Raw genomic sequence first — 16,340 nt, 5'->3', positions numbered from 1 at the left:
TACAGACGGTTAGGCAGCAGGCCAGGTACAGGAAGTGGACTGTTGCTCATTTGATGAATGAGAGTCGCCCAGATTCAGGGAGTGGGTTACTTTTCCGGTGCGGTGCTGCTCAGGTACAGTCTGCGGACTGGCTGTATGTGTGTGGCTTCAGTTGCCTCTTCAGCTGTATGCCTGCTGCAGGGATCTGCCTGTCCGAGGCTGTGTGGACAAGGCAGCTGTGGTGGAAGAGCCACTTCTCTCTCTTTGACGGGAGCTCCTGTTAAAAGTTGGGCAGGATAACCAGCCCTCTGGACCTGCACCGCAGTCAGCTCGTTCGCCTTGGACATGAACAGGTAACCCTAGACTTTAAAAGTGACAGAAAAAGACTGCTTTGAAAATGCAACTGGTTTATTTCAACAGCGTGCTTTTTGTTTCGATTAGTGAAATATTCCCTTTTATTCTGAACAAATCCTTTCTTTCCTTATCGTATTGCTTGCATTGCAAAGTTAATTTGGTGCAGTGTCTGCGATGTGTGTATGTCTGGGTGTCGCAAGCGCCTTTTTCACTTGGGGGCTGCCACCTACTGGCCGCTCGGTTAAGTGAAGCAGAATGGACACTTGTTACTGGTGAAGCTGAATGTGTGAGGTCCGAATCCAATTCCGGGTTTGTATTGACGGGCACCGACACGTTGCGCACACGAGGACTCTTTTAAAATAGATGTTATTTAATTATCAATTCCAGTGGTTGACATGAGGGAATGTCGCACTGTTACAGCTGCAAAATAATCTTAAAAGTTTCGTATCCTGCAGCCTGAATCTGACCCCCACATTCCGATCTGGTGTCTCTGAAGAAAGGACAATTAAACTAACAATTTCCATTTATGTAGTACCTTTTAAGACAGTGAAATGACACCCCTGAAATTCTATTGCAGGAGTGTTGGCAAACAAGATTGATGCAAACCTGCTGAAAGAAATCCTAACACAGACACGACAGGGACACACAAGCCGCTGCAGGAACTCAGTGGGTCAGGCAGTATCTGTGGAGGGAAATGGGCAGTCGACGTTTCAGCTCAGGACCCTTCATCTGGACTGGAGTACTGATGTTACTGAGCTGAACTCTCCTCTCCACTCCCCTCCACAGATACTGCCTGACCCATTGAGTTCCTCCTGCATCTTTTGTGTTGCTCCAGATTCCAGCATCTACAGTGTCTTGTGTCTACAGACAGCAAAGGTTTGATTAAAGGGACAAGTCATAAAGGAAAAGGGATGGAGATGTGAGAGGGTTAGGCGGGGAATTCCAGAACTTGGGGAGGTTGTCAGCTGGAGGCCTGGCTGTCCTGTGGAGTGATTAAATTTGAGGCCATTCAAGAGAACAGAATTAGAGAAACATAGACTGAGGATTGTAGCACAGGGAAAGGGAAACAGTACTACAGTTAGGGATAACCTTGGGTTTATATGGAGAAGAATGAGGGAATTTGGGCAGGAGTGTTGTGGAATCAACAAGTCTGGAAGTTATGATGAAGCCTTCAGCAGAAACAAAAGATGAACTAAGGACTGTTAGCTATGGGTGATTTGGGGGGGTGGGGGGGGGGGTGTGGAGAGAACAGGCATTCTGGACAATAATACAGATATGTGGGCATAACCCAAAACGGATCTGTCACAGACTACTATTTACAACAATTAGACTAAGTTCCAAAAATTAATTTACAAAAAAAAGTATTCTGAATTATATCTCCTTGTGCTCCAGTCCTGCTAAAAATATGCATCCTGTATCAAGAGTGGAAGCTGCATTTTTTTAGATAATTTTCTATCATGACCAATTGAGTTTCTAAGCAATATTCAATAATAGGTATAAGGTCTTAAGAAGACATCCATATAGTACCATTCAAATTTTTGGTTGTCCTAAGGGAACGTAGCTAATTAAATGTACTTTGAGTGTATTCACTGTCATAATGCAAGGAAATGGCAAATGAACTCCACATTTTCATAGACTTTTAAGAATGGTCTGTAATCACAGTTACTCCCAGGTCACCACCATGCAGTTTAGCATTCAGAAGCAGTTCCTATTAACATCTTCCAGCTTCACAATTGGTTCTGAATGTTTACCAGTTCCAAGTTCCATTTAATATATGTACACATGTAAACACTTCAGTGTTAGGTGTTCATCAAGAATGTTCTTTGAACATATTTTCATTAGAAATGTTAATTTACTTTGGAGAATTTTATTGAGGGATGGGGAAATTGGACCCAGAAGCAGGAGAGGGAAATACTTGGAATGCTGTTGTTTTTTTAAAACATCCATCAGCTTGCTATTGGTTATTGGGGGCAGACGAACATACTGTGAATTTTATTGCTAGGTAACCTGCTGTGGTCATATTATGAGAAATTTCTTGAAGTTTTTTTCTGTTTGAGTGAAGGTTTAGTGCTATAAAACTTGGGACAGCTAGTTTCATTCATTTTAAAGAAATAATTGAAAGAATAGAGATTGAGAGGCAAGAGACTAGTGCGGTTAGTGGTGTGCAAAGAATTTACAGCCAAAACACAGAGAGTGGGAGTAATCCTTCTCATTTTAAACTTATTGAAGTAAATATTGTTTCACATTCTTGATCAGTCATCAGTAAAAACAGGGAGACAACTTTGAAGAGAAAAAGTGTTTCCTGCTTCGTGGCTGAATATATGTGCGCAGAAACTCATTTTATCCTGAAAGGCTCCCGTTCCTGGCATCAGTGTAATGAGTCCACTTTTTATTTGATGGCAGGTTTGGCAGTCTTGGTAGGTAACAGTGTTTCAGACAGACTGAATGAGTCACTGAAACTCTTCTCCTATAACTTTGCTGCTGCTGCTTTAATAATACAGTACAATAAGTAGACTCTGATTATCAAAAGAATCTTTTATTACCGTCACTCCAACTGAAAAGATGCTTAAGGTAATTGGTGAACCTGAAATAAGATCTGAGTAATGTTATTACCATTCTACTTCAAAAACTTGCCATTCTAATCAGCAGCTAGAGAGTATAAAACAGCAGTAGAGGCTTTAGGACTGTCTGGGTAAGCCCATTCAAATCTGCTCAGAATATTTCCTCTCATATACTTACTTGAGAAATTAAATCTTCTCTTCTATGAAAACATTATGATTGTGATGATGTTTTATGCTGATAATGTGCCATATCATTATTTTGCATGTTAAACAAATTGCTTGCTAAGTGACTTGGTTGGAATTAAGAGGCTGTGAACTTGTTTGATCTATAAAAAAAATGCTAACTACTTTACAGGACTATTGAAGTTCAGAATATTATCATTTCAATTTGGGTAAAAAAAAAAGTTGCTTCATTGTGAAGCATGGTGCATCTAAATAACACAAGACTGACTATTGCTTTAATATTGCTGTACCAGGCATTTTAATATGCCCTTGATGCGTTCAGATGGTTAGCTTCCCAAGCAGTTGTCATCAGTGCACCTTGACTGAAGGTGGTTCCTTAGTTTAATTGTTTCTGATATCAAGCTATATTTCCTCGAACAAAGATCGTTATCATTTTGAAATGCGCTTATTGTTCTTCATGTCTAGCAGGTGCTAAGCTGTACATTTTATGTTCTCTAAACTAAAGTTCAGAGTTGCCAGCAGCCCTCCACTGGATTCCCTGCTGATGGTTTAAATCATTATTGTCGTCTCTGTTCACAGGAGGATTAATTTTCTTCTTAAACCAAGGGTGGAAATACTGAAATCAGTAGACACACTGGCTGAGATTCAACCTGTTTTTATTCAAGGTTCTTTAGAATGGGAAGTCTGAGACACAAGGTCAACAATGCAAAATTGCCACTGTGAGTGTGGAGAAGTCAAGTGAAATCTCTGTATAGAGAGTTGCTTATGCAAATATCATTTTTACCACAGGAGTGGTTGAGGCCCTTGCATTCTAAAGGAAAAATTGGATAAATATTTAAAACAGAAAGATATAGAGAGAGGGATCGATGGTTTGAATAGCTCTAGCAATGAGACATGTTCTGGTGAATAGCTTTTCTCAGTGTGGCCATTGTTTTAATGAGCTTTTGGCCCATTTGTCCCTGCAGAAGAGAAAGCTGGAATTGGTTGTGATAAACAGATGGTGGTTGTAAAATGGTACAACCAGACTTAAGGACAGCTTCTACCCCACTGTGATAAGACTATTGAACAGTTCCCTTATACAATGAGATGGACTATAACCTCCCGATCTACCTTGTTGTGACCTTGCACCTTATTGCACTGCACTTTCTCTGTAGCTGTGACACTTTACTCTGTACTGTTATTGTTTTTTTACCTGTACTACATGTACACTCGGTACTAACTCAATGTAACCGCACTGTGTAATGAATTGACCTGTACAATCGGTTTGTAAGACAAGCTTTTCACTGTACCTCGGTACAAGTGACGATAATATACCAATACCGTATTCCTGCTACTTGCAGGCTAGAGATGAGGCTATATGTGTTAGTGGCCAAGTGGTCATGGAGATCTAGAAATTATTTTACTGAGATGAACATGGATTTTGAAGGGTGGGATCCTGATTTGTGAGATCATCCCAGAGGTGAATTGATTTCTACATCAGAGCTGTAGAAGATGGAGCTTAAAGTGATATTTGATCCATTTGTGAGTATTCCCCCCCCCCAAGTTCACTGAAGATATTAATAGCCAGTACCCACAAAAAGCATTTAGTGCTGATGATCAGTGATTAATTTCACCCTGCAACCTTATCATTTACCTGCTCTTTACATTAAAAAGAGGAGATTTTATTACTTTGATAATTAGTGAACCATTGGTGATAATAAACAAATTGCTATTTGTAAACCATTAGTGCTAGTCATGAATTATAGGGACTATTAATAAAATATTAATAATGTAATAGCAAATAGTTGTAAATTGCTAGAAAATGAAGAGTAGGGGCTAATTACCTTGTAATTATCTTGTAATTAATTTACAACTAGTCCAATAGCTAGTGGGAAATGGTGTTTTCTGGAAACAATCAACAGGTTTGAACATTTCAGGCTGATGACCAATGGAAAGCATATTGGCCAGAAATATTAATTGTTTCCCTTTCCGCAGATGCTGCCTGATTATTTCCAGAGCTCCTTATTCTTATTTTAGATTTCCAGCATCCGTAGTATCTTGCTTTTGTCTACTTACTTTTGAGTTGACAGGACCAAGGCTCTTTGGGGAGATTATGCAGGCAGAATGTCAGAATCAGAAGTTCTGCAAGGTCAGACTTTTTCGATAGCTTTGGAAACTGTAAAGACGATTGTGGTTTCTTTGTGGTCAGAAAGGAAAAGAAAACAAATGAACTTTGACTGCCAGGGTGGGAGAGGCTGAGAGATAAAGTATTCTTTCTTTCAGAATCTTAATGCAATTCATCTTCAATAAATCTGCCAGCAGTTCTAAGAAACAAAACTTTTTCCTTTCAATGAAAAATAAAGATCGTAGTTGTAAACACCATCCACCACATCGAATTTATCTGCAAGTTCGAATGAAAAGAAATAAAGGAGAGAAGTAAATTTTTCTTTGGAAGTTTTATAGTTTCACGAGAAAACTGGAGAATATTAAAACTTTTCCCCCAATTTATGATCAGAAATATATAGAACAGATTTCCATGAAAGGAAGTTCGTCTAATTTCAAAGATGATTGTTCAGTAAAAAAAAATAAACATGGATGCAATTGGCCAAATACAACTTGGAAAGGAGAGAAGGAAAGGAAAATATGAAAAATGAAAATAAACAATGACAACCTAACAAGTACACTTGGCAAAGGGGAGTTTCATTTGTAATACAGAATCAGAATCAGGTTTATTATCACGGACTTGCATGTCGTGAAATTTGTTGTTTTGCAGCAGCAGGACAGTGCAAAGACACAAAATTTACTATAAATTACAAAATTAATAAATAGCGCAAAATAAAGGAATACAGGGAAGAAGCTGTTCCTGAAACGCTGAGTCTGCGTCTTCAGGCTCCTGTACCTCCTCCCTGACGGTAGTAACGAGAAGAGGGCATGTCCCGGACGGTGAGGATCCTTTGTGATGGATGCTTCTTTCTTAAGGCACCACCTCTTGAAGATGTCCTCGCTGGTGGGGAGGGTTGTGCCCGTGATGGAGCTGGCTCAGTCTACAACCTTCTGCAGTCTCTTGCAGTCCTGTGCATTAGAGCTTCTATACCAGGCTGTGATGCAACCAGTCAGAATGCTCTCCACCATACATCTGTAGAAATTTGTAAGAGTCTTTGGTGACATACCAAATCCTCTCAAACTCCTAACGAAATACAGCCACTGGCATGCGTTCTTAATGATTGCATCAATGTGTTGGGCCCAGGATAGATTCTCCGAGATGTTGACACCCAGGAACTTGAAGCTGCTCACCCTTTCCACCGCTGACCTCTCAGTGAGGACTGGTGTGTGTTCTCCCGACTTCCCCTTCCTGAAGTCTGCAATCAATTCCTTGGTCTTGCTGACATTGAGTGCGAGGTTGTTATTGTGACACTACTCAACCTGCCGATCTATCTCACTCCTGTACGCCTCCTCCTCGTCATCTGAGATTTTACCAACAATAGTGGTCATCTGCAAATTTATAAAGTAGTTTGAAGCAAATTATGCAGTCAAATACATTATAACCAATCTTCATCATTTCATAATTACCAGATTTCCTTACAACATAGAAGGAGTTAATTTCAACTCACTGAGTCTATGCTGATTCACATAGAAGACTTACGAGGATGATTCCCGGAATGAAAGGGCTTACGTACGATGAGCGATTGTCGGCTCTTGGACTGTACTCACTGGAGTACAGAAGAATGAGAGGGGACCTCAGAGAAACATTTCGAATGTTGAAAGGACTGGACAGAGTAGATGTGGCTAAGTTGTTTTTCTTGGTGGGTGAGTCCAGGACTAGAGGACACAGTCTTAGAATTAGCTGGTACCTAGTTAGAACAGAAATGAGAAGAAATTTCTTCAGCCAGAGGGTCATGGATTCGTTGGCACATACAGCTGTGGAGGCCCGATCATTGGGGGTGTTTAAGGAGGAGATTGATAGGTATCTAATTAGTCAAGGTATCAAGGGACATGGGGAAAAGGCCAGGAATTGGGGCTAGTTGGGAATAGTTTAGTTCATGGTGAGGTAGCAGAGCAGATTCAATGGGCCGAATGGCCTACTTCTGCTCCTTTGTCTTGTGATCACAGAGCAATCCCAATTCCCCCCACTAATTTTCCCTGTAACCCAATATCGCCACTGTCATATCAGCTCCTCCCACATTCTACCATTTATCTACATACAAGGGGCAATTTACAGTGACCAATTAATGTACCAACCCACATGTCTTTGGGATGTGGGAGGAAACTGGAGGACCTGGGATGGTGTTGGGGGTTGGGGAGACCAGAGGTCACACAGGGAACATATAAACTCCATATATAAACAGCACTGGTGGTCAGGATTGAACCTAGGCTGCTGCTGCAGCTGTGAGACAGCAGCTCTACTCGCTGCGCCACTGTGCTGCTCTTCACTGCACTTTAAATAAGCAAACCATTTTGTTTGATAGAAATCTGAAAATAAATTAGGCTATGAATAAACTATAGAATTTATATCTTGATACACATGACTATAAATTTCAGTCTCTGGGAGTGTGTGCTTGAAATAAACCATCTTTCATGTGAGCGGCCCTCAGATGTGATTTGGATTCTTAGTCTGGTCCTTTCCACAAAAAAAGTTCTGCACCAATGATTTACATGAACAATTTAGGATTGAAAATGCAGTTTCAAAATTTGTGAATGGCACCATATTTGGGGATGTAGTTCATATAGAAGAGGGTTGTGCAAAATACAGGAAGGCTGTTCACATCTAGAAGGAGTTTACAATTGGCAAATACACTTTGACATAGGTAACTGTGTGGAAATATTAAATTTCTTTAAATTTTTAAATTATTAAATTTTTAAAATTTTATTTTCAGTGTGGTAGCAGGCCCTTCCGGCCCAACAAGTCCGCACTGCCCATTTTAAACCCAAATTAACCTACCCTTACATCTTTGCAATGTGGGAAGAAACTGGAGCACCCGGAGGAAACCCACGTAGACACGGGAGAACGTACAAACTCCTTACAGACAGCGACGGGAATCAAAACCCGATCGCTGGTGCTGTAATAGCTTCGCGCTAACTGCTATGCTATTTGATACTCCTTAGAAAGTGTCTCTAAATAAGGTAGAGGAACGCAGGACCCTGGGGTATGAATACTCATATCACTGAAAGTAGCAAAACAGGTTAATAAAACTACTTCACTAGCAAAAAAAAACACTCATTTATTTCCAGTTGAATAAAATTGAGAAAAAGGGACAGGATAGTAGCCTTATAGAGGACATTGGTTATGCAACATTGGAGGTGCTTCTAACTATTCTGGTCTCCATTTTATAAAAGCAAGGACTTGGAGAAGTTGCAAACAAGATTGAATAGAATGATGCTGACACTGAGAGGTTACGTAGGACAGGCTGGGACTCCTTTTTCAAGAAAAGAGGCATGAACAGATGGAAATAGTCAAGATTACAAGTTTTGCTTGGATAGGTATAAAGGACATACTTCACTTACAGATAAAACCAGAACCTCAGACCAAGTCTGTAGGAAATTCAAAAGAAACTTTTTTTTACCCAGACAGTGGTCAAAATTTGAGATTTGCTACTTAAAACAAATAGAAGCTAAATAAGCACATGAGGGAGAAAGAAGTAGAAGGATGTGTTGATGAGCAAGATTAAGAAGGGTGTGGAGCATAAACACTTGCACAGGTCAGTTGGGTCAAATGGCCCATTTCTGTGTTGTAATTTTTGTAATACTTTGTAAAGGATCTTGTCCATCATTTCATGATAGTTCATTTACATTGGTATCAATCCAGCTGTTTCTTTGTACGCCCCTTCAAAATTTTATGCAATTGAATCATTACAGTTTTTAACATGTTTTTCTTTATTGGCCAATAATGGGGCCAGCAGAGGAACTGGTTCGCTTGGATTGGCAACCCGCTGAATTATGTAAGAATATGTTTTTAAGATACGGAAAGTAAACAGTGTATGGTTGACTTTTTTTTACTGTATGTTGCTCGTATAGCTATTTTATTTAATGAATCATCTGTTGGCATTGAGCCCGAGTCTGGTCCTGATAGTGCATTCAGAAAGAGGAGATCATGTAGATCATGCATGTGGATGCATCACCACGGCCCCTATGTGGGGTAAGGGTAGTCAGGTTACATCCCTTAGTCTTGTGCTATAAAGAATATGGAACACTCTGAATCATAAGAACCGCAAGTTTGTTTAATGAAGTTCTCACTGACAGTAAAACCAGAAAACGCTGGAAAAACTCCACAAATCAGACAACATCATTACTGTCGAAGGGTCTTCAACCTGAAACAATAACTGTCTTTCTTTCCATAGATGCTGCCTGACCTGCTGAATTATTTCCAGTACTTTCTGTTTTTTTTATTTCAGATTTCCTGTGCCTGTAGTTTTTTTTGATATTTTTTGATTTTCATTAATAAAGTTTCTGAAAAATATCTGGCAAAATATCCCAAATGCGTGACGATAAGGATCTCTATTTGGTGAGCAATCACATTGCTGCCTTAGCCAAGGCTGTTGTGGATCCAAGAGGTGAGGGTAGTACCAACTGAGGGATGGCTGACACCACGTGACAACTTTGTGTGAGTCAACTTTGTGATAAAAGAAAGTGTGTGCTGATCAGAAGAGCTAAAATTTATTTTCTGTTTTCTGTGGGAAAAGTAATATTTGAAGGGTAAACAAAAGCATTATAACAATGAACTGTCTGTCATTCTTGGTACAATTATCTGGTTTAAATATTTAAATGTAAAATTATAATTGCTGCTCTGCAACCATTCAAAAAGAAGCAACATCATTAAGAAAGTTAAGATCATGTGTGATCAACTATTATTAATAGATACTGCACTGCGGGATTGCTCTGCCAAAGACTGATCTTGATATTGTTTGTGGAGTTCAGGACAATGTACCATGGGTGGCATGTAAAATGCTTCAAAAAACATCTCTTCATCTCTTTGTCTATGGCACAAGTGTGGAATTCTCTTCCCACCACCTGTTTCTACCACGACAGACACAGAAGTAGTGCCTCTTTCAGAAGTATCTTGGGGTAGGTTTTTGACTTCCTCCCAGTGTTTAAGACTGGTATTTTGGACTGGCTTGTTGATATTTACCTTCTATAATAGGCAATCAGCATTGTCAGTTTTAATTTCGCACAAAGATGTTGTGCTGACATTAGCTGATTGTTAGCATACGAGGCAGATACTTGTTTCATCTCTTCACTGGGTTGTCGTGGGGAAGAGATGAATGAGTGGGATTATTTCATAGAAAGACAACCTGGAGTGAGGAATACGATCCTACAACACAACTGAAAAGGCTGAAATCCATTTATTCGGGTTCCCTAAACCAGTGGGTTTGATCATTGGTCTTTTTTCAGCATTTTATGTTGTCACTGTTTTGGGTGCTGTGTTAGCTTTTATGTAGCTATTAGACAACCACTACAGATTTAGTGCCTTGCCTCCAGTGCCTGACCAGTGATACGAATCGTTGTTGTATTGCTCTGAACGCTTGTGTTTTCATGCATTATGAAATGTAAATTAAACACGAGCAAGTTGAAATTTTGGCCATAATCTACTGAAAGTGCAGAAGGCATTGGACCAGGCAGTTTTACTGGAGAGAGAGGAGAACCTTCAGCCTGGGTGAGAGGAGAGTTGATCACAAAGGAATACTCTTGTTAGCCCAGTTGCCTGGTCCATTTAAATCTGCTTACAGGCCTGGTGATCTTCCTACCTCCTGAGCAACTGATCTACCAGCATTAAAGATGAACTCTTGACCTCACAATCTACCTCGTCATGGCCCTTGCACCTTATTGTCTACCGGCACTGCACTTTCTCTGTAACTGTAACACTATATTCTGCATTCTTTTACTGCTTTTCCCTTGTACTACCTCAATGTACTTTTGTTTTGAAATGATCTGTATGGATGACATGCAAAACTAAGTATCTCAGTGCATGTGACAAGAATAAACCAATTCCAATTCAAATCCAATTCCTAAAATTTTCCTGAGTTCTGAACAAAGGGCACTTCATCTTGTGTGCAACCTGACCGTGGTTTATATTATCACTGCATAATGCCAGTGTACCATCCCTGACACGGGTATTAACGATTCAATTATTTAATTTTTTAAAAGATATCTTTATTAGTCACATGTACATGGAAACACACAGTGAAATGCATCTTTTGCGTAGAGTGTTCTGGGGGCAGCCCGCAAGTGTCGCCACGCTTCCGACGTCAACATAGCAAGCCCACAACTTTCTAACCCGTACATCTTTAGAATGTGGGAGGAAACCAGACCACCCAGAGGAAACCCACGCAGACACTGGGAGAACATACAAACTCCTTACAGACAACGGCCGGAATTGAACCCGAGTTGCTGGCGCTGTAATAACATTACGCTAGCCGCTACATCTGTGTACAGTTTCAATTTCTTATGAACGTTAGTTCAAATCTTTACTCGTAAGTCCTGGAGATGTTTTTGGGATGAGGAGTGTTATGCTAATGTAATTTGTACATTTATTGAGAACTACAGAGGTACTGAAAAACGGTTATTGTCCTTTAACAGGTTTCAAGTGATTCTATACCCTACTCCCACTGGATTTCTACCCCTGACTAGATCTGTTTCCTTCTTATTAACTAGTCAAAATATTCTATTTGTGTGTGAAGTAATTTCTCTGAATTTTGAATGACATTTCAGAGTGTCTGTCAACTTCCCTGGAATAATATTCATGGCAGTGAGCCAGGTTGAAGTGCTCTTAATTCAAATGTTGTGGTTGTTGTTTGGGGAATAATTTTAGAATTTAGCTGCAAGGCTAGTTTCATCAATGTCTTTTCTAAATGAGCTTTCTGAAAGCCATGGTTTCAATGTAGGGTGGGTCTGTGGTTCCTTTTGAGTGGAGTGAGGGGGGAAGGGGGGCATGAGGGGAGGCTGATAAAAGAGTGGAAGGGTTTAGCTGTATAGATTGCAGTACTGTTTCCAATCCCTTCCTGTCCCCAGGAGGCCCAGTAAATGAGTTACAGCCTCTCCTACTTGGTAAATAGTTCCAATCCATCTAGACAGGTCGTGTGGTAAGGTCTGTGTTCCGGAAGTTAATGTATTTTCCGAAAACACATCATGGGATGCGTAGGAATTCCATCCTCGACTAGAGCAAGTAGTCAAGTTATTTACTTGCTTTTCTTAAGCCCTGATGTGCTCTGACTTTATTGGCACCTGAGGATTCATAGCACTTTAGCATGAATTTTAAATGGTGATGCAGGGGCCAAAGAAGATGGGGAACCAACTGCCCCTTCTCATTGCAAATGGACCGATTTTTTTTAATTCTGCAAGTCCTAGAAAGTCTGCTATCTAAAGCCAATAACAGGGGCAGGTTGGCTGGCTGGTCATGTGAATTTTGGATGACAAGAGGCCATGGTCTGGAAGGTGAGCATGTGGTTGTGAAGGGAGAGGAGTCAAGGAAACATGTCTGGGGAAGGGGAGCCTGGTGGGGGGTCCCCCTCATCTCAAAAGAAACTATTACTTAAATAAAACCTTTCTGAGCATGGTTCTGTTAGCTAGTTGAGGAAACAGTGATGCAATCTGCACATTGCAATTACTGTTGAGTCTCAATAGTGTCATTGGTAAAGTTGGGACTTTGCTGCCTTCATGAGTGTTCTGTTTGCCTGCTAAAATCAAAGAGATTTAATTACAGTGATAGTCATGGCTCAGTTAGTAACAGCTTTGGCTCTGCATCAGAAAGTTGTATCATTCCAGAAAATTGAGTATAAAAATCTCGGCTGATGTTCTAGTACAGTACTGAGGAGTGGTGCATTGAGTCTTATGCGATTATTTACACAGGAAGTTAAACCAAACCCTGCTTGCACTCTCAGGTTAGTGTAATAGATCCCACAGCATTATTTTGAAGAAGAGTAAGGGTATTATCCCCAGTGTTCCAGCTAATATTTGCCCCTCGATCAACAACATTTAATCATTATCACATGGGCTGTTTTGTTTTGGATCTTTCTGTGTTTAAATTGGTGGTTATGTTTCATAAAGGAATATGTTGGCTATAGCAAGTTATGGTAGCATAGTGAATGAGTTATTAGATGAGTATCCAAAGCCCTGGACAAATCCAAAACACGTAAAGGCAGTTGATAAAATATAAATTTAGTTACTTAAATAGATTTTGGAACAAGCCACTATTCAATTGTTGGGAAAGCTAAGATGGTTCCCCAATATACTTCAGGAAAGGAAACCTACCATCCCTACCTAGTCTGGGTTATATGCGACTCCGGACCAACCAAAATAATTGACTCAGAACTTCCTCTTGAAACAGACCGGCTCCCGACAAGGGACAGGTGGGGATGAATGGTAAATGTTGGCTTTCTGGTGATGTCTAAGTCCTGCAGGTGTGTATATTTAAAAAAACATTTTTCTGATCCTAATTGAGATCTGCAAGGTGCTATATAACTGCAATTCTTTCGGTGATCTTACTGGTTGTCTGTGGGTTGACGTAGCATAAGCTCTACTGAAACCTCCTCCTACCTTTCCAAATCTAAGTTTTCCAATGTTACCCAATATCCTTCTCCCTCATGTACTTGTCCAGCCTTCCCTTAAATGTATCCATACTATTCACTTCAACCACTCCTTATGATGGTGATTTCCATGTTTTCAGCATTCTTTGAGTAACTGTGTTTCTTTCAAGCTCCCTGTTGAATTTCTTGATGACTCTTACATCAGTGGCCCCCAGTATGCTCCTTTCCACAAAAAGAAATACTCTCTCTGCACCTGCTTTATCAAAACCTGTCAGGTCACCATTCAACCTTCTTTTATTCCCCAAGTGAAAAGTGACCCTGTCTGTTCATCCTGTGTACCCTTCCAATTCTGATGTCATCCTTGCAGAGGACTTGGCTGTGATCAGAGGCAAGTTCTTGCCCTCATTTTTAACTGACCACCTTGCTTTTTGCTGGCAAGCAGGTTTAAAATCTTGGTTTTCGTTCTAGTCATGTTCCACTTTACTCCTTTATTTTATTTCAATTCAGTATTATTCAGATACATGGCTGTGCCACCACTGATTCAAGCTGCAGTCAGAGTACTGGTTGAAGCCGCTGTATACTCCAGTGAAGGGCGAGAGCCACAGTGGGCTCTCTCCAGGGCCATGAGAAGAAACTGAGACAGAACAAAGAACATAGAGCAGTACAGCACAGGAACAGGCCCTTCAGCCCACGATGTGCCAAACTAATTAAGCGACTTAAGAAATATTGTGGATCTTTGGACATTTACAACTTGGAGATGAGCAATGTTTATAAATGTTAAATACCAAACTCCGTAATTGGTGATGAATCGTGATGAAATAAATAGCATTCTAAATGGCTAAATTAAAGCAGGTGGCCTAAAGGATAGCAGATGTATTATAGTAATGTATGATGGAAATAGGAAATTACAAACAGGTGGATGCAATAGAAAAGCCCTGCTCTGAGAGGAAGAGAAAGAAAAGTATTTGGGTGTAATTATTGATTGGCAATTAAAGCTAACTATCAGCACAGAGCTATCAGAATTCATTAGAACCTTGGATTCATCTTTGGGGTCGTGTGTTTAAATAGGTCACTGTTGTGACCCTAATCAAAATAATTTGGGGATCTAGCCTGTTAAAGTTGCATGGATGCAGAGTGGGGTCTAAGGAAGGTAGCAGCCGTGTGACTCTGATGAAGCAGGATAGGAACGTGTTTCCATTTGGAATGGAGATTATGATTACTTATATTCTCAGAAGGCCTTTGATAAAGTCCCACATAGGAGCTAGTGCGCAGAATTAGGACACAGGAATTGAGGGTAATAGACTGGCATGGACTGAAATTTGTTTGACAGACAGGAAACAAACAAAGGGGAGAAGTAAATGAGTCATTGCTTGGACTCCAGCTATTCACAATATACACTGATGATTTGGATGAGGGAATTAAATGTAATATTTCTAAATTTGCCAATGACATGAAACTGGATGAGGTTATGAAGAATAGGCAAAGACAATTCAAGGCAATTTAGTCAAGCTGAGTGAGTGAGCAAATGCATGGCAGATGCAATAAACCATGGATAAATCTGAAGTTAACTATTTTTGTATTTAAACAGAAAAGCAGAGTATTATTTAAATAATGATTAAATTAGGGCAGGCACCGGAGTGTAGCAGTTAGCATAATGCTATTACAGCACCAGTGACCCAGGTTCAATTCCGGCCGCTGTCTGTAAGGAGTTTGTACCTTCTCCCTGTGTCTGCGTGGGTTTCCTCCGGGTGCTCTGGTTTCCTCCCACATTCCAAAGACGTACGGGTTAGGAAGTTGTGGGCATGCTATGTTGGTGCCGGGAGTGTGGCGACACTTGCAGGCTGCCCCCAGAACACTCTACGCAAAAGATGCATTTCACTGTGTGTTTTAATGTACATGTGACTAATAAGGATATCTTATTGGAAAACATTGATGCTTAAAAGAAAAGGAATCTGGCCAGAACTTTGGAGACAACTTCCCAACTCTTTGAAATAGTGCTAAAGGATCTATTGAGAGAGATGACAGGGCCTCAGTTTATGATCTCCTCGTAAGAATGCTGGGATCAAGGTAGTGCTTGACCTGTTGGTGATGCAGGGTCAGCCTGGCTATCAAAAGTCTTTTGGCTCTTGGACAGTCAGATGATTGTAGGAGGAGGTACAAGCTGGAAGCCCTGCTAGAACCTTACTATACACAGTTGGTTCCGTCCCTGGCTCTACTTTATGCCCTCGTCAATCACATTTATTAACGTCATGGAAACCTGAACTCATGTCGTCTCATCTGTGACTGTCCACAGCAGAAATGCACCCCCTGATAGAGGGTAATAAGGAGGGAGGCCTTTGGGGTCTGAGGGCATTAGGAAAATTCTGGAATCAGACCTCAAATCAATGGATACAGTGAAAAGTTATGAGATGATCTGAAAGGCAGTAGGAATGAGCAAAGATAGCTGCTGAGTTGTTGAAAAACTAAATTAATGCCAAAGCATCTGCTGTGTTATGGCCTTGCAAAATCACATTTTATTCAACAGTTTGACACTTCTTTTTAATTAAAAAGTAACACTTGCATTTGAGATATTTGGCAAGGGGCAGCTATTTTAGAGGAACTAATTTTCAACCTTCAGTTGGAAGAGAGGGTTGAGGTTCCTAATCTTTATGGCTTGGCAAGCTTAGCTGGGGGGAAAAGGTCTTGGGACCAAGTTCGATGTTGTACACAGCACACACTTTCAAAACCAATAGAAAACCACTTTACTGCTGAGATCCAAAGAATATTG

The 16,340-nt window shown here is 40.4% G+C and overlaps 1 protein-coding gene across 1 annotated transcript in view; it reads left to right on the top strand.

Annotated features, from left to right (window-relative positions):
* Positions 1–204: 204 nt before the first annotated feature.
* LOC127584291 (thrombospondin type-1 domain-containing protein 4-like) overlaps positions 205–16,340 on the top strand; it is a 98,614-nt gene continuing 82,478 nt past the window's right edge. The window contains exon 1 of the mRNA XM_052040966.1: positions 205–332. The gene's annotated coding sequence lies outside the window, so the exon portion shown is untranslated. The remainder of the gene's footprint in view (positions 333–16,340) is intronic.

This window comes from Pristis pectinata, chromosome 2 (genome assembly GCF_009764475.1).
Source record: "Pristis pectinata isolate sPriPec2 chromosome 2, sPriPec2.1.pri, whole genome shotgun sequence".
Classification (NCBI taxonomy): Eukaryota; Metazoa; Chordata; class Chondrichthyes; order Rhinopristiformes; family Pristidae; genus Pristis; species Pristis pectinata.
The sequence above is the reverse complement of the archived record's forward strand: the minus strand, read 5'-3'. Positions and strand labels throughout refer to the sequence as shown.